The sequence below is a fragment of the Danio rerio genome, chromosome 9, assembly GCF_052040795.2.
Source record: "Danio rerio strain M-AB ecotype USA chromosome 9, GRCz13ab, whole genome shotgun sequence".
In the NCBI taxonomy this organism is placed as follows: domain Eukaryota; kingdom Metazoa; phylum Chordata; class Actinopteri; order Cypriniformes; family Danionidae; genus Danio; species Danio rerio.
This window is the reverse complement of record NC_141029.1, coordinates 46,564,896-46,585,000: the sequence shown is the minus strand read 5'-3', so window position 1 is coordinate 46,585,000 and position 20,105 is coordinate 46,564,896. Positions and strand designations below refer to the sequence as shown.

At 36.7% G+C, this 20,105-nt stretch overlaps 1 protein-coding gene and 1 long non-coding RNA gene across 2 annotated transcripts in view; both read left to right on the top strand.

Moving 5' to 3' along the window:
- Positions 1 to 20,105, top strand: part of pde1a (phosphodiesterase 1A, calmodulin-dependent) — a 259,650-nt gene that overhangs the window by 47,895 nt on the left and 191,650 nt on the right. The gene's annotated exons all lie outside the window — the stretch shown is intronic.
- Positions 1,111 to 19,628, top strand: LOC147842426 (uncharacterized). The gene is made up of 4 exons (XR_015499876.1): positions 1,111 to 4,235; positions 10,592 to 11,333; positions 11,533 to 12,322; positions 19,496 to 19,628. It is a non-coding gene; the product is annotated as an uncharacterized LOC147842426 (long non-coding RNA).

Sequence of the window (20,105 nt, the reverse complement as noted above, 5' to 3'; positions counted from 1 at the left end):
TGCTAACAACATGCTAATTCATGCTAGAATCATGCTGGCAACCTGCTAATTCATGCTAGAAGCATGCTAACAACATGCTAATTCATGCTAGAATCATGCTAGTAATATGCTAATTCATGCTAGAATCATGCTAGTAACATGCTATATCATGCTAGAATCATGCTAAGAACATGCTAATTCATGCTAGAATCATGCTAACAACATGCTAAATTATGCTAGAATTGTGTTAATTCATGCTAGAATCATGCTAGTCAAATGCTAATTCATGTTAAAATCATGCAGGGTAAATGCTAATTCATGCTAGAATCATGCTAGTAACATGCTAATTCATGCTAGAATCATGCTAGTAACATGCTAATACATACTAAAATCATGCTAACAACATGCTAATTCATGCTAAAATCATGCTAGTAACATGTTAATTCATGCTAGAATCATGCTAACAACATGCTATTTCACGTTAAAATCATGCTAATAACATGCTGATCTATCTATCTATCTATCTATCTATCTATCTATCTATCTATCTATCTATCTATCTATCTATCTATCTATCTATCTATCTATCTATCTATCTATCTATCTATCTATCTATCTTTTCATACTTTTTAAAACTGTTTAAATAAACTATTACCGTCAGGCTTTCACAAGCCAGCCTCAAAGTTTGTTCTCAAACTTTAAGAATCTAGTTTAATATTTTTCTTTATATGATGTTTATTATAATGTAATTTTGTTCAGATTATAATATATACTATAAATACTAACTATACTATAGTGATCTGCATTAAACAACCTGAACAAATCAGTCCTCTCTCTCTCTCTCTCTCTCTCTCTCTCTCTCTCTCTCTCGATTTGATCAAAAATGTAAATGAGGCCTTCCGATTAACAGTCCAGTGGACCCTTGCAACAGCCTAGAAACCACTCAGAACACCCTAGCAACTACCTAGGAATGCCTTAGCAACATCTTAGCAACCGCCTAGCAACCACTTCTCAACCGCTGTGCTTCCTGCCAACTGCCTTCGAGTCCCCGGCGCAGTCACGTTGGCTTTCTCAAGCCAACATCAAAGTTCGTCAACGAACTTTAGGTTCTAGTTTTTATTTATTCTTCTTCTGAGACTAAAATTCAAAATCTATCTGCTCCTTGAACTTTCAAACTATTACCACCAAACTCACACCAGACCTCCAAACTGGTCTGACTCTTTATGCTATATCTTTTCCGACTGATCCGACTTTCGGTTTTCCGAAAAACGTCCCGGGACTGTCGGAAAAATCCCATAGACTTAACATTGGATCAAACTTTGTGACCTCATAACTCTGCGTCAGACTGTCGCACAGACTTCTAACTGGGCTCATTTAACTCAGACTATCAAACTGCCAATGACTGATCACCTTTAAACTTTCTAGCCACGCCCTAGCAACCACTTTTGGACCCTAGTAACTGTCCCATAGACTTCCATTCAATAGACTCTCATTGACTTAACATGGGATCAAACTTTGTGAGCTCATAACTCTGAATCAGACTGTCCTACAGACTAATGGCTGAGCTCATTTAACTCCGAATACCAAACTGCCAATAACTGATGAGCTTTTAACTTTCTAGCCACACCCCTAACTATCGCATACTGCACCCTAGCAACTGTCCCGTAGACTTCCATTACAAAAGACTCTCATTGACTTAACATGGGATCAAACTTTGTGAGCTCATAACTCTGCATCAGACTGTCCTACAGACTTATGGCTGAGCTCATTTAACTCCGTCTACCAATCTGCCAATAACTGATGAGCTTTTAACTTTCTAGCCACACCCCTAACTACCACATACTGCACCCTAGCAACTGTCCCGTAGACTTCTATTACAAAAGACTCTCATTGACTTTACATGGGATCAAACTTTGTGAGCTCATAACTCTGCATCAAACTGTCATAGAGACTAATAGCTGAGCTCATTTAACTCAGTCTAGCCAGCAGCCAATCACTGATGGCCTTTTAACTTTCTAGCCACACCCCTAACTACCACATACTGCACCCTAGCAACTGTCCTATAGAATGTAATTAGCTGTGCTATCAAATGCTTATAATTCTAACATGCTAATGACATGCCAATCATGCTAGCAACATGCTACTCATATGCTAATCATGCTAATGACATGCTAACTCATACTGGAAACATGCTAATGACATGCTAATTTGTACTAGAATCATGCTAGTAACATGCTATTTCATACTAGACTGATGTTAATAACTGGCCTACATGCATATCTTTGCTTAGCATTGTCCTATTGACTTGGGGGATGGCTCATCTGACTCAGACAACCAATGAGCATCTCAATATGATAATGAAGCTCACAAGCCACGCCCCCAAATTGATTCCATAGACTTCCATTAAAATAGGCCAAGATGCATATCTTTGCATAGCAGTGTCATAGAGACATGGGGGTTGGTTCATTTGACTTAGACAGCCAACCACATTCAAGTGCACTCTGTAACCTCGCCCATAGCAACAAAACAAAGTACCCTAGCAACCATTCATCAACAGCTATATCTCAGCATCCGAACATCATAAAGACTTGGAGATTGGCTCGTTTGACTCATGCTAGCAAACGGAACTTCCTATATGCTACACATGCTAGCAGTGATTAGCTACATGCTAATATTGACTAGCCAAGTACTTTAACTTGCTAGACATGCTTACTTAGTATAAATGTTTTATCAAGCATGTATGTGAGGCTTGCCTAGTAACCAGCCAGGGTACCCTAGCAACTGCCTAGCAACCACCAAAATTACCCTAGCAACCGCCTAGCAACGGCCTAGTAATGCCTTAGTAAGGGCCTAGCGACCACTCAGGACACCCTAGCAACCGCCTAGCAACGCCTTAGCAACCAATTAGAATAACCTAGCAACCACCTAGCAACACCTTAGCAACCACCTAGCAACCACTTGAGACACCTTAGCAACCGCCTAGCAACACCTTAGCAACCACCTAGCAACCACTCAGAACACCCTAGCAACTGCCTAGCAACGCCTTAGCAACCACCTAGCAACCACTCAGGACACCCTAGCAACCACCTAGCGATGCCTTAGCAACCACCTAGCAACCACTCAGGACACCCTAGCAACCCCCTAGCAACGCCTTAGCAACCACTCAGAATACCCTAGCAACTACCTAGCAACCACTTAGGACACCTTAGCAACCACCTAGCAACACCTTAGCAACCACCTAGCAACCACTCAGAACACCCTAGCAACCGCCTAGCAACACCTTAGCAACCACCTAGCAACCACTCAGGACACCCTAACAACTGCCTAGCAACAACTTAGTAACCACTCAGAATACCCTAGCAACCACCTAAGCATGCTATGTGACATGCTAATACATACTAGAATCATGCTAGTAACATGCTAATTCATACTACAATCATGCTCATAACATGCTAATTTATAATAGAATCTTGCTAATAACATGCTAATTCATGCTAGAATCATGCTTATTCATGCTAGAATCATGATAGTAACATGCTAATTTATACTAGAATCATGCTAGTAACATGCTAATTCATACTAGAATCATGCTAGTAACATGCTAATTCATACTAGAATCATGCTAGTAACATGCTAATGCATGCTAGAATCATGCTAATAACATGCTAATTCACGCTAGAATCATGCTAGTAACATGTTAATTCATACTATAACCATGCTAATAACATGCTAATTCATGCTAGAATCATGCTAATAACATGCTAATTCACACTAGAATCATGCTAATTCAAACTAGAATCATGCTAGTAACAGGCTAATTCATACTAGAATCATGCTAGTAACATGCTAATGCATGCTAGAATCATGCCAGTAACATGCTAATTCATGCTAGAATCATACTAGTAACATGCTAATTCATGCTAGAATCATGCTAGTAGCATGCTAATTCATACTAGAATCATGCTAGTGACATGCTAATTTATTCTAGAATCATGCTAGCAACATGCTTATTCATGCTAGAATCATGCTAATAACATGCTAATTCATACTAGAATCATGCTAATAACATGCTAATTTGTACTACACTCATGCTAATTACATGCTAATCCATGCTAGAATCATGCTAATTCATGCTAGAATCATGCTAATAACATGCTACTTATACTTTTTCAAACTGTTTTTAAACTAAATAAACTATTACCAACAGGCTTTGTCAAGCCAGCCTCAAAGTTTGTCTCGACGAACTTTACTGTCTAGTTAGGCTGGCTTGTCAAAGCCAGACTACTGTTATCCTTTCTAAACTTATTATTATGTTGGCTTGAGAAAGCCAACATACTGTAATGCTACTTAAACTTATTCTTATTATTATTCTTATTATTATTCCGGCTTCTGACTTAAAAAAGCAATCGCTTCTCCTCCCAGGGCTTAGATGCTACAAGCCCCAAATTTGGTCAAAAGCTGCCTACTGCCCATGAGATGGTTGCTGTATGTCCTCATCCTGATAAGATTTGTAGTTTTTGAATTAAAAATTTTTTAATTAAAAAATTGTATCGAGTATTTGGGGCATATAAAAAAGTATACAATCCTCAAATTTGGCCAAAAGATGTGTTTGAAATTACTGATAATTATCATATTTATTTGGTGTAATTATAAATAACAGTTTTCCTATAAATATTTTTTTATATTAAATTTGTAAAATTCAGACTCAAAGCGTGTCAGAGTGTCCACGAGATGGCGCCAGAAGACTATTTTTGAGCCCTTTGTAATTTAGTACTGGCCCTTTAAGAGGCGGGGATATCCGGACTGACTGTTTTGAATCTACAGAAATTCGGGCTCATTTCAGACGTGCTTGTTACAACATTTGAAGCTGAAATTGCGACCATTTTGGTCGCATATGCGCCTGAAAATTAATCTATGCGACCTCATAACATATTTGGGCGCATTAGTGCGACTGCTGATAATGGTTGTAGTGCGACCTGTTTTGATTTTATGTAAAAACGTGCTGAATCGCTCTTCCCTGCCGCTATATTGGTTCATATTAGCTGTCAATCACTCAAGGTATTCCGCTGTCAGATGACAGGGAATGAGCTTTTATGACCACGGGAAATGCAAACGGCTGAAGAGTAAAAACTTAAAGCACACAGGTTTGCAAACCCCACCTAAAGTTGAGGTGTAGATGAGAGAGATCGTGACACGTCACGTGGTGAATAATAATCCACCAGCTGAGATCACTGAAACTGCGGCTCATAACAAAGACCAGTATTGCGCCGATGGTTAGCGCAAGAATGCTCTGCCTGCTCATAAATTGGGTCGGCTGACTCGCCAGCTTTTCCACAAACACAGAAAAATGAAGATCATCTCAGACTGAACCTTTAAATTGACACAAACTGAAACCAAAACTTTTAAAGAGGGATAGAAGTGAGACTTTACTTTCTTTCTTTTGTCTATTCTGTTTTGAGGTGTATATTATTTTTTATTTATTTACTGATGACTGCTTTGCAGCTTTCATCATTGAATTGAATTATTTATTATAATCTTTTGTTTGTTTTGTAGCAGAAATATTATTTATTAAATTGACATGCATATAAAAACAGCAGTACAAAATAAATATTTCTTACTGCAATGCTTCATTTTTGTTTGATGCAAACTATACAATTATTTTATATAAAGTAACAGACATTTTATAGCAGATAACCTACATTCATGCACATTCAAGGCAGTATCATAATGAGAAATGTAATTCATTGTTACTATTATTGTTATTTTCATCATCATTAATATTCTATATTATTAGACATTCATTTTAGAATTATTGCACACAAATATCAATGTCTTCGCAGCATTAGTTAGATAGTTGTTTCTGGTTTTTGTCAGTCCTATTGATGTTGTTTTAAAATACAATAAATCCCTTAAAAAGCAATTTGCAGCGGTGCTCATTCATTTTTGGTGGGTGCTCCTAAATTTTTTCTGGTGCTCCTAAATTTATTTTGGTGCCCCTGAATATTTGAAGTTGGGAGCACCGGTGCTACCAAGTAAAAAAGTTAATTTCGAGCCCTGTGTATATATATATATATATATATATATATATATATATATATATATATATATTCATACAGTTGATGTCAGAATTATTAGCTCCCCTGTTTATTTTTTCCCCAATTTCTGTTTAATGGAGGGAAGATTGTTTCAGCACATTTCTAAGCATAATAGTTTTAAAAACCTATTTCTAATTACTGATTTATTTTATCTTTGCCATGATGACATTAAATAATGTTTGACTTGATATTTTTCAAGACACTTCTATACAGCTTAAAGTCACATTTAAAGGCTTAACTAGGTTAATAAGGGTAACTAGGCAGGTTAGGGTAATTAGGCAAGTTATTTTATAACGATGGTTTGTTCTGTAGATTATCAAAAAAAAAAAAATGCTTAAAGGGGATAATAATTGTGTCCCAAAAATGGTTTTTAAATGATTAATAACTGCTTTTATTCTAGCCGAAATAAAACAAATAAGACTTTCTCAAGAAGAAAAAATACTATCAGACATACAGTGAAAATTTCCTTGCTCTGTTAAACATAATTTGGGAAATATTTAAAAAAGGGGAAAAAAAATCAAAAGGGGGTTAATAATTCTGACTTCAACTGTATATATGTATATATATACATACATATATACATATATACATATATAACACATACACACATTTATGGTTAGGGTTATAAGGATTATTTCTTAATCCCCCTTTTATGTTGGCAAAAACATAAGTTTACTTCAGATATTTCTTTCAAAACAATATTCTGTGCCGCAAAAGAGCCTTCTCCTCACTTGTGATAATGACAATGAAAGCCAAGCTTTTGGCCTATGCTGTACCAAAAAATAAAATAAAATCACCCAGGTGATGACAACTAAATATTACGATTATAACATTGTGTTAGTGGCCAGTGGGGTGGAACAACGTCATTGGTCAGAATTAACCACGTGATGAAGACGTCCTATAATATTGTTTTAATGCGATTTTCTTCCTGTAAACTGTATATAACTATATAACTATATATATAATGCTGCAAATTACTGTAAATTGACTGTACTATATATTAACTGCAAAAATTATAAGACTGATTAAATAAAAGACATATTAACTAAATGTATGTGCTATTGTTTCATTAGTATTTTAATTTAATATTTTTGGCTTGAGAAAGCCAACATACTGTAATGCTACTTAAACTTATTATGTTGGCTTGAGAAAGCCAACATACTGTAATGCTACTTAAACTTATTCTTATTATTATTATTATTCCGGCTTCTGACCAAAAAAAAGCAATCGCTTCTCCTCCCAGGGCTTAGATGCTACAAGCCCCAAATTTGGTCAAAAGCTGCCTTCTGCTCATGAGATGGTTGCTGTATGTCCTCATGCCGATAAGATTTGTAGTTTTTGAATTAAAATTTTTTTAATTAAAAAATTGTATCAAGTATTTGGGGCATATAAAAAAGTATACAATCCTCAAATTTGGCCAAAAGATGTGTTTGAAATTGCTGATAATTATCATATTTATTTGGTGTAATTATAAATAACAGTTTTCCTATAAATATTTTTTTATATTAAATTGGTAAAATTTAGACTCAAAGCGTGTCAGAGTGTCCACGAGATGGCGCCAGAAGACTATTTTTGAGCCCTTTGTAATTTAATACTGGCCCTTTAAGAGGCGGGGATATCCGGACTGACTGTTTTGAATCTACAGAAATTCGGGCTCATTTTAGACGTGCTTGTTACAACATTTGAAGCTGAAATTGCGACCATTTTGGTCGCATATGCGCCTGAAAATTAATCTATGCGACCTCATAACATATTTGGGCGCATTCGTGCAACTGCTGATAATGGTTGTAGTGCGACCTGTTTTGATTTTTTGTAAAAACGTGCTGAATCGCTCTTCCCTGCCGCTATATTGGTTCATATTAGCTGTCAATCACTCAAGGTATTCCGCTGTCAGATGACAGGGAAGGAGCTTTTATGACCACGGGAAATGCAAACGGCTGAAGAGTAAAAACTTAAAGCACACAGGTTTGCAAACCCCACCTAAAATTGAGGTGTAGATGAGAGAGATCGTGACACGTCACGTGGTGAATAATGATCCACCAGCTGAGATCACTGAAACTGCGGCTCATAACAAAGACCAGTATTGCGCCGATGGTTAGTGCAACAATCCTGCTCTGCCTGCTCATAAATTGGGTCGGCTGACTCGCCAGCTTTTCCACAAACACAGAAAAATGAAGATCATCTCAGACTGAACCTTTAAATTGACACAAACTGAAACCAAAACTTTTAAAGAATTGAGACTTTACTTTCTTTCTTTTGTCTATTCTTTTTTGAGGTGTATATTATTTTTTTATTTATTTACTGATGACTGCTTTGCAGCTTTCATCATTGAATTGAATTATTTATTATAATCTTTTGTTTGTTTTGTAGCAGAAATATTATTTATTAAATTGACATGCATATAAAAACAGCAGTACAAAATCAATATTTCTTACTGCAATGCTTCATTTTTGTTTGATGCAAACTATACAATTATTTTATATAAAGTAACAGACATTTTATAGCAGATAACCTACATTCATGCACATTCAAGGCAGTATCATAATGAGAAATGGAATTCATTGTTACTATTATTGTCATTTTCATCATCACTAATATTCTATGGCCTAATTATTAGACATTCATTTTAGAATTATTGCACACAAATATCAATGTCTTCGCAGCATTAGTTAGATAGTTGTTTCTGGTTTTTGTCAGTCCTATTGATGTTGTTTTAAAATACAATAAATCCCTTAAAAAGCAATTTGCAGCGGTGCTCATTCATTTTTGGTGGGTGCTCCTAAATTTTTTCTGGTGCTCCTAAATTTATTTTGGTGCCCCTGAATATTTGAAGTTGGGAGCACCGGTGCTACCAAGTAAAAAAGTTAAGTTCGAGCCCTGTATATATATATATATATTCATACAGTTGATGTCAGAATTATTAGCTCCCCTGTTTATTTTTTCCCCAATTTCTGTTTAATGGAGGGAAGATTGTTTCAGCACATTTCTAAGCATAATAGTTTTAAAAACCTATTTCTAATTACTGATTTATTTTATCTTTGCCATGATGACATTAAATAATGTTTGACTTGATATTTTTCAAGACACTTCTATACAGCTTAAAGTCACATTTAAAGGCTTAACTAGGTTAATAAGGGTAACTAGGCAGGTTAGGGTAATTAGGCAAGTTATTTTATAACGATGGTTTGTTCTGTAGATTATCAAAAAAAAAAATTGCTTAAAGGGGATAATAATTGTGTCCCAAAAATGGTTTTTAAATAATTAATAACTGCTTTTATTCTAGCCGAAATAAAACAAATAAGACTTTCTCAAGAAGAAAAAATATTATCAGACATACAGTGAAAATTTCCTTGCTCTGTTAAACACCATTTGGGAAATATTTAAAAAAGGGAAAAAAAATCAACTGGGGGTTAATAATTCTGACTTCAACAGTGTGTATATATATATATATATATATATATATATATATATATATATATATATATATATATATATATATATATATATGTATATATATATATATGTGTGTGTGTGTGTGTGTGTGTGTGTGTGTGTGTATATATATATATATATATATATATATATATATATATATATATATATATATATATATATATATATATATATATATATATACACACATACACACACACACATTTATGGTTAGTGTTATAAGGATTATTTTTTATCCCCCTTTTATGTTGGCAAAAACATAAGTTTACTTCAGATATTTCTTTCAAAACAGAATATTCTGTACCGCAAAAGAGCCTTCTCCTCACTTGTGATAATGACAATGAAAGCCAAGCTTTTGGCCTATGCTGTACCAAAAAATAAATAAAATCACCCAGGTGATGACAATTAAATATTACGATTATAACATTGTGTTAGTGGCCAGTGGGGTGAAACAACGTCATTGGTCAGAATTAACCACGTGATGAAGATGGCCTAATATTGTATTTAATGCAATTTTCTTCCTGTAAACTGTATATAACTATATAACTATAACTATATATATAACGCTGCAAATTACTGTAAATTGACTGTACTCTTTATTAACTGCAAAACTGATAAGACTGATTAAATAAAAGACAAATTAACTAAATGTATGTGCTATTGTTTCATTAGTATTTTAATTTAATATTTTTCTTTATATGATATTTATTATAATGTAATTTTGTTCAGATTATAATATATACTATAAATACTAACTATACTATAGTGATCTGCATTAAACAACCTCAACAAATCAGTTCTCTCTCTCTCTCTCTCTCTCTCTCTCTCGATTTGATCAAAAATGTAAATGAGGCCTTCCGATTAACAGTCCAGTGGACCCTAGCAACAGCCTAGAAACCACTTAGAACACCCTAGCAACTACCTAGGAATGCCTTAGCAACATCTTAGCAACCGCCTAGCAACCACTTCTCAACCGCTGTGCTTCCTGCCAACTGCCTTCGAGTCCCCGGCGCAGTCACGTTGGCTTTCTCAAGCCAACATCAAAGTTCGTCAACGAACTTTAGGTTCTAGTTATTATTCTTCTTCTGACTCTAAAAATCAAAATCTATCTCCTCCTTGAACTTTCGAACTATTACCACCAAACTCACACCAGACCTCCAAACTATTCTGACTCGGTATGCTATATCTCCTCAGACTGATTGGACTTTCGGTTTTCCGAAAAACGTCCCGGGACTGTCGGAAAAATCCCATAGACTTAACATTGGACCAAACTTTGTGACCTCGTAACTCTGCGTCAGACTGTCGCACAGAACTCTAACTGGGCTCATTTAACTCAGACTATCAAACTGCCAATGACTGATCACCTTTAAACTTTCTAGCCACGCCCTAGCAACCACTTTTGGACCCTAGAAACTGTCCCATAGACTTCCATTCAAAAGACTCTCATTGACTTAACATGGGATCAAACTTTGTGAGCTCATAACTCTGGATCAGACTGTCCTACAGACTAATGGCTGAGCTCATTTAACTACGACTACCAAACTGCCAATAACTGATGAGCTTTTAACTTTCTAGCCACACCCCTAACTACCACATACTGCACCCTAGCAACTGTCCCGTAGACTTCCATTACAAAAGACTCTCATTGACTTTACATGGGATCAAACTTTGTGAGCTCATAACTCTGCATCAGACTGTCATACAGACTAATGGCTGAGCTCATTTAACTCAGACTACCAAACTGCCAATAACTGATGAGCTTTTAACTTTCTAGCCACACCCCTAACTACCACATACTGCACCCTAGCAACTGTCCCGTAGACTTCCATTACAAAAGACTCTCATTGACTTCCATGGGATCAAACTTTGTGAGCTCATAACTCTGCATCAGACTGTCATAGAGACTAATGGCTAAGCTCATTTAACTCAGTCTAGCCAGCAGCCAATCACTGATGGCCTTTTAACTTTCTAGCCACACCCCTAACTACCACATACTGCACCCTAGCAACTGTCCTATAGACTGTAATTAGCTGTGCTTTCAAATGCTTATAATTCTAACATGCTAATGACATGCCAATCATGCTAGCAACATGCTACTCATATGCTAATCATGCTAATGACATGCTAACTCATACTGGAAACATGCTAATGACATGCTAATTTGTACAAGAATCATGCTAGTAACATGCTAATTCATACTAGACTCATGTTAATAACTGGCCTACATGCATATCTTTGCTTAGCAGTGTCCTATTGACTTGGGGGATGGCTCATCTGACTCAGACAACCAATGAGCATCTCAATATGATAATGAAGCTCACAAGCCACGCCCCCAAATTGATTCCATAGACTTCCATTAAAATAGGCCAAGATGCATATCTTTGCATAGCAGTGTCATAGAGACATGGGGGTTGGTTCATTTGACTTAGACAGCAAACCACAATCAAGTGCACTCTGTAACCTCGCCCATAGCAACAAAACAGAGTACCCTAGCAACCATTCATCAACAGCTATATCTCAGCATCAGAACATCGTAGAGACTTGGAGATTGGCTCGTTTGACTCATGCTAGCAAACGGAACTTCCTAAATGCTACACATGCTAGCAGTGATTAGCTACATGCTAATATTGACTAGCCAAGTACTGTAACTTGCTAGAAATGCTTACTAAGTATAAATGTTTTATCAGGCATGTATGTGAGGCTTGCCTAGTAACCAACCAGGGTACCCTAGCAACTGCCTAGCAACCATCCAAATTACCCTAGCAATCGCCTAGCAACTACCTAGCAACGGCCTAGTAATGCCTTAATAAGGGCCTAGTGACCACTCAGGACACCCTAGCAACCGCCTAGCAACGCCTTAGCAACCACTCTGAATACCTTAGCAACCACCTAGCAACACCTTAGCAACCACCAAGCAACCACTTGGGACACCTTAGCAACCACCTAGCAACACCTTAGCAACCACCTAGCAACCAGTCAGAACACCCTAGCAACCGCCTAGCAACGCCTTAGCAACCACCAAGCAACCACTCAGGACACCCTAGCAACCACCTAGCAACACCTTAGCAACCACCTAGCAACCACTCAGGACACCCTAGCAACCGCCTAGCAACGCCTTAGCAACCACTCAGAATACCCTAGCAACCACCTAGCAACACCTTAGCAACCGCTTAGCAACCACTTAGGACTCCTTAGCGACCACCTAGCAACACCTTAGCAACCACCTAGCAACCACTCAGAACACCCTAGCAACACCTTAGCAACAACCTAGCAACCACTTAGAACACCCTAGCAACCGCCTAGCAACACCTTAGCAACCACTCAGAACACCCTAGCAACCACCTAGCAACATCTTAGCAACCATTGAGAACACCCTAGCAACCGCCTAGCAATGCCTTAGCAACCACCTAGCAACCACTCAGAACACCATAGCAACCACCTAGCAACAGCCTAGCAACCACCTAGCAACCACTCAGGACACCCTAGCAACTGCCTAGCAACGACTTAGCAACCACTCAGAATACCCTAGCAACCACCTAAGCATGCTATGTGACATGCTAATTCATAGTAGAATCATGCTAGTAACATGCTAATTCATACTAGAATCATGCTAATAACATGCTAATTCATACTAGAATCATGCTAGTAACATGCTAATGCATGCCAGAATCATGCTAATAACATGCTAATTCACGCTAGAATCATGCTAGTAACATGCTAATTCATACTATAATCATGCTAATAACATGTTAATTCATGCTAGAATCATGCGAGTAACATGCTAATTCATGCTAGAATCATTCTAGTAACATGCTAATTCATACTAGAATCATGCTAATTCATGCTAATAACCTGCTAATTCATACTAGAATCATGCTAGCAGTATGCTAATTCATACTAGAATCATGCTAGTGATGCTTGCTAACAACATGATAATTCATGCTAGAATCATGCTAGTAACATGCTAATTCATGCTAAAATCATGCTAATAACCTGCTAATTCATACTAGAATCATGCTAGCAGTATGTTAATTCATACTAGAATCATGCTAGTGACATGCTAATTTATTCTAGAATCATGCTAGTAACATGCTAATTCATGCTAGAAGCATGCTAATAACATGCTAATTTATACTAGAATCATGCTAATAAAATGCTAATTTATACTACACTCATGCTAATAACATGCTAATCCATGCTAGAATCATGCTAATGATGCTAGAATCATGCTAATAACATGCTACTTATACTTTTTCAAACTTTGAAAAAACTTTTTCAAACATGCTAATTTATACTAGAATCATGCTAATAAAATGCTAATTTGTACTACACTCATGCTAATAACATGCTAATCCATGCTAATCCATGCTAGAAACATGCTAATGCATGCTAGAATCATGCTAATAACATGCTACTTATACTTTTTCAAACTGTTTTTAAACTAAACAAACTATTACCAACAGGCTTTGTCAAGCCAGCCTCAAAGTTTGTCTCGACGAACTTTACTGTCTAGTTAGGCTGGCTTGTCAAAGCCAGACTACTGTTCTACTATTTAAACTTATTATTATTATTAGGCTGGCTTGAGAAACAAGCCAGACTACTGAAATCCTATTTAAACTTATTATTTTTTTTATATATTATTCTTCTTCTTCTGAGACTAAAATTCAAAATCTATCTCCTCCTAGAGCTTTCGAGCTATGACCACCAAACTCACACCAGACCTCCAAACTATTCTGACTCGGTATGCCATATCTTTTCCGACTGATCCGACTTTCGATTTTCCGAAAAACGTCCCGGGACCGTCGGAAAAATCCCATAGACTTAACATTGGACCAAACTTTGTGACCTCATAACTCTGCGTCAGACTGTCACACAGACTTCTAACTGAGCTCATTTAACTCAGACTCTCCAACTGCCAATGACTAATCACCTTTAAACCTTCTAGCCACGCCCTAGCAACCACTTTTGGACCCTAGAAACTGTCCCATAGACTTCCATTCAAAAGTCTGTCATTGACTTTACATGGGACCAAACTTTGTGAGCTCATAACTCTGCATCAGACTGTCATAGTGACTAATGACTGAGCTCATTTAACTCAGACTACCAAACTGCCAATTACTGATGAGCTTATAACTTTCTAGCCACACCCTAACTACCAGATACTGCACCCTAGCAACAACTGTCCCATAGACTTCCATTGCAAAAGACTGTCATTGGCTTAACATTAGATCAAACTTTGCGACCTCATAGCTTTCCATCAGACTGTCATACTTATGGGTGAGCATTATCTATCTATCTATCTATCTATCTATCTATCTATCTATCTATCTATCTATCTATCTATCTATCTATCTATCTATCTATCTATCTATCTATCTATCTATCTATCTATCTATCTATAAACTGTTTTTATCTATCTATCTATCCATCCATCCATCCATCCATCCATCCATCCATCCATCCATCCATCCATCCATCTAACTAAACTGTTTTATCTATCTATCTATCTATCTATCTATCTATCTATCTATCTATCTATCTATCTATCTATCTATCTATCTATCTATCTATCTATCTATCTATCTATCTATCTATCTATAAACTGCTTTTATCTATCTATCTATCTATCTATCTATCTATCTATCTATCTATCTATCTATCTATCTATCTATCTATCTATTTATAAACTGTTTTAATCTATCTATCTATCTATCTATCTATCTATCTATCTATCTATCTATCTATCTATCTATCTATCTATCTATCTATCTATCTATCTATCTATCTATCTATCTATCTATCTATCTATCTATCTATCTATTTATAAACTGTTTTAATCTATCTATCTATCTATCTATCTATCTATCTATCTATCTATCTATCTATCTATCTATCTATCTATCTATCTATCTATCTATCTGTCTGTCTGTCTGTCTGTCTGTCTGTCTGTCTGTCTGTCTGTCTGTCTGTCTGTCTGTCTGTATATCTATCAACTCTATCTATCTATCTATCTATCTATCTATCTATCTATCTATCTATCTATCTATCTATCTATCTATCTATCTATCTATCTATCTATCTATCTATCTATCTATCTATCTATAAACTGTTTTTATCTATCTATCTATCTATCTATCTATCTATCTATCTATCTATCTATCTATCTATCTATCTATCTATCTATCTATCTATCTATCTATCTATCTATCTATAAACTGTTTTTATCTATCTATCTATCTATCTATCTATCTATCTATCTATCTATCTATCTATCTATCTATCTATCTATCTATCTATCTATCTATCTATCTATAAACTGTTTTTATCTATCTATCTATCTATCTATCTATCTATCTATCTATCTATCTATCTATCTATCTATCTATCTATCTATCTATCTATCTATCTATCTATCTATCTATCTATCTTCAAACTATTTTAATCTATCTATCATGCTAGTAACATGCTAATTCATGCTAGAATCATACTAGTAACATGCTAATTCATGCTAGAATCATGCTAGTAACATGCTAAGTCATGCTAGAATTATGCTAATTCATGCTAGTAGCATGCTAATTTATGCTAGAATCATGCTAATAACTTGCTAATTCATGCTAATTTATGCTAGATTCATGCTAGTAGCATGCTAATACATGCTAGAATCATGCTAATCCATGCTAGAATCATGCTAATTCATGCTAGTAACATGCCAATTCATGCTAGAATCATGCTAATTCATGCTAGAATCATGGTAGTAACATGCTAATTCATGCTAGAATCATGCCAATTCATGCTAGAATTATGCTACTAACATGCTAATTCATGCTAGAATCATGCTAATAGCATGCTAAGTAATGCTATAATCATGCTAACAACATGCTAATTCATGCTAGAATCATGCTTATAACATGGTAATTCATGCTAGAATCATGCTAGTAACATGCTAATTCATGCTGGAATCATGCTAGTAACATGCTAAGTCATTCTAGAATCATTCTAATTCATGCTAGAATCATGCTAATAACTTGCTAATTCATGCTAATTTATGCTAGATTCATGCTAGTAGCATGCTAATCCATGCTAGTATCATGCTAATTCATGCTAGAATCATGCTAATAACCATGCTAATTCATGCTAGAATCATGCCAATTCATGCTAGAATTATGCTAGTAACATGCTAGTTTATGCTAGAATCATGCTAATAGCATGCTAAGTCATGCTAGAATCATGCTAACAACATGCTAATTCATGCTAGAATCATGCTAATAACATGCTAATTCATGCTAGAATCATGCTAATTCATGCTAGAATCGTGCTAGTAACATGCTAATTCATGTTAGAATCATGCTAGAACATGCTAGTTCATACTAGAATCATGCTAGTAGCATGCTAATACATGCTAGAATCATTCTAATTCATGTTAGAATCATGTTAGAATCACGCTAGTAACATGCTAATTCATGCTAGAATCATGCTAGTAGCATGCTAATCCATTCTACAAAAATGCTAATACAATGCTAAGTTATGCTAGAATCATGCTAACAACATGCCAATTCATGCTAGAATCATGCTAATTAATGCTAGAGTCATGCTAGTAACATGCTAATTCATGCTAGAATCATGCTAGTAGCATGCTAATCCATGCTAGAATCATGCTAATAACATGCTAAGTCATGCTAGAATCATGCTAACAACATGTTAATTCATGCTAGAATCATGCTAATTAATGCTAGAATCATGCTAGTAACATGCTAATTCATGCTAGAATCATGCTAATTCATGCTAGTAGCATGCTAATCCATGTGAAAATCATGCTTATAGCATGCTAAGTCATGTTAGAAACGTGCTAATTCATGCTAGAATCATGCTAATTTATGCTAGAATCATGCTAATAACATGCTAGTTCATGCTAGAATCATGCTAGTAACATGCTAATTCATGCTAGAATCATGCTATATTATGCTAGTAACATGCTAATTCATGCTACTTTGTGCTAGAATCATGCTAGTAACATGCTAATTCATGCTAGAATCATGCTAAACTTTAAACTACTTTAAACTTAAAACTGCTTTAAGACTTTAAACTACTTTAAACTTAAAACTGCTTTAAAACTTTAAGCTACTTAACTTAAAACTGCTTTAAAACTTTAAGCTACTTTTAACTTAAAATTGCTTTTTAAAACTTAAAAATTAAAGCTTTCTCAAGCCAGCCTAAAGTTTGTCTCGACGAACTTTAATAATCTAGTTAATTTTATTATTATTCTTCTTCTGAGACTAAAATTCAAACTCTATCTACTCCTTGAACTTTCGAACTATTACCACCAAACTCACACCAGACCTCCAAACTATTCTGACTCGGTATGCTATATCTCCTCAGACTGATTGGACTTTCGGTTTTCCGAAAAACGTCCCGGGACTGTCGGAAAAATCCCATAGACTTAACATTGGACCAAACTTTGTGACCTCGTAACTCTGCGTCAGACTGTCGCACAGAACTCTAACTGGGCTCATTTAACTCAGACTATCAAACTGTCAATGACTGATCACCTTTAAACTTTCTAGCCACGCCCTAGCAACCACTTTTGGACCCTAGAAACTGTCCCATAGACTTCCATTCAAAAGACTCTCATTGACTTAACATGGGATCAAACTTTGTGAGCTCATAACTCTGCATCAGACTGTCCCACAGACTAATGGCTGAGCTCATTTAACTCCGAATACCAAACTGCCAATAACTGATGAGCTTTTAACTTTCTAGCCACACCCCTAACTACCACATACTGCACCCTAGCAACTGTCCCGTAGACTTCCATTACAAAAGACTCTCATTGACTTTACATGGGATCAAACTTTGTGAGCTCATAACTCTGCATCAGACTGTCATAGAGACTAATGGCTGAGCTCATTTAACTCAGACTACCAAACTGCCAATAACTGATGAGCTTTTAACTTTCTAGCCACACCCCTAACTACCACATACTGCACCCTAGCAACTGTCCCGTAGACTTCCATTACAAAAGACTCTCATTGACTTAACATGGGATCAAACTTTGTGAGCTCATAACTCTGCATCAGACTGTCATAGAGACTAATGGCTGGGCTCATTTAACTCAGTCTAGCCAGCAGCCAATCACTGATGGCCTTTTAACTTTCTAGCCACACCCCTAACTACCACATACTGCACCCTAGCAACTGTCCTATAGACTGTACTTAGCTGTGCTTTCAAATGCTTATAATTCTAACATACTAATGACATGCCAATCATGCTAGCAACATGCTACTTATATGCTAATCATGCTAATGACATGCTAACTCATACTGGAAACATGCTAATGACATGCTAATTTGTACAAGAATCATGCTAGTAACATGCTAATTCATACTAGACTCATGGTAATAACTGGCCTACATGCATATCTTTGCTTAGCAGTGTCCTATTGACTTGGGGGATGGCTCATCTGACTCAGACAACCAATGAGCATCTCAATATGATAATGAGGCTCACAAGCCACGCCCCCAAATTGATTCCATAGACTTCCATTAAAATAGGCCAAGATGCATATCTTTGCATAGCAGTGTCATAGAGACATGGGGGTTGGTTCATTTGACTTAGACAGCCAACCACATTCAAGTGCACTCTGTAACCTCGCCCATAGCAACAAAACAAAGTACCCTAGCAACCATTCATCAACAGCCATATCTCAGCATCCGAACATCGTAGAGACTTGGAGATTGGCTCGTTTGACTCATGCTAGCAAACGGAACTTCCTATATGCTACACATGCTAGCAGTGATTAGCTACATGCTAATATTGACTAGCCAAGTACTGTAACTTGCTAGACATGCTTACTTAGTTTAAATGTTTTATCAAGCATGTATGTGAGGCTTGCCTAGTAACCACCCAGGGTACCCTAGCAACTGCCTAGCAACCACCCAAATTACCCTAGCAACCGCCTAGCAACGGCCTAGTAATGCCTTAGTAAGGGCCTAGCGACCACTCAGGACACCCTAGCAACCGCCTAGCAACGCCTTAGCAACCAATTAGAATACCTTAGCAACCACCTAGCAACACCTTAGCAACCACCTAGCAACCACTTGGGACACCTTAGCAACCGCCTAGCAACACCTTAGCAACCACCTAGCAACCACTCAGAACACCCTAGCAACTGCCTAGCAACGCCTTAGTAACCACCTAGCAACCACTCAGGACACCCTAGCAACCACCTAGCGATGCCTTAGCAACCACCTAGCAACCACTCAGGACACCCTAGCAACCCCCTAGCAACGCCTTAGCAACCACTCAGAATACCCTAGCAACTACCTAGCAACCACTTAGGACACCTTAGCAACCACCTAGCAACACCTTAGCAACCACCTAGCAACCACTCAAAACACCCTAGCAACCGCCTAGCAACACCTTAGCAACCACCTAGCAACCACGTAGGACACCCTAGCAACAATCTATCAACACCTTAGCAACCACCTAGCAACACCTTAGCACTAGCTAATTCGTGCTAGAATCATGCTAACAACATGCTAAATCATGCTAGAATCATGCTAACAACATGCTAACTTCATG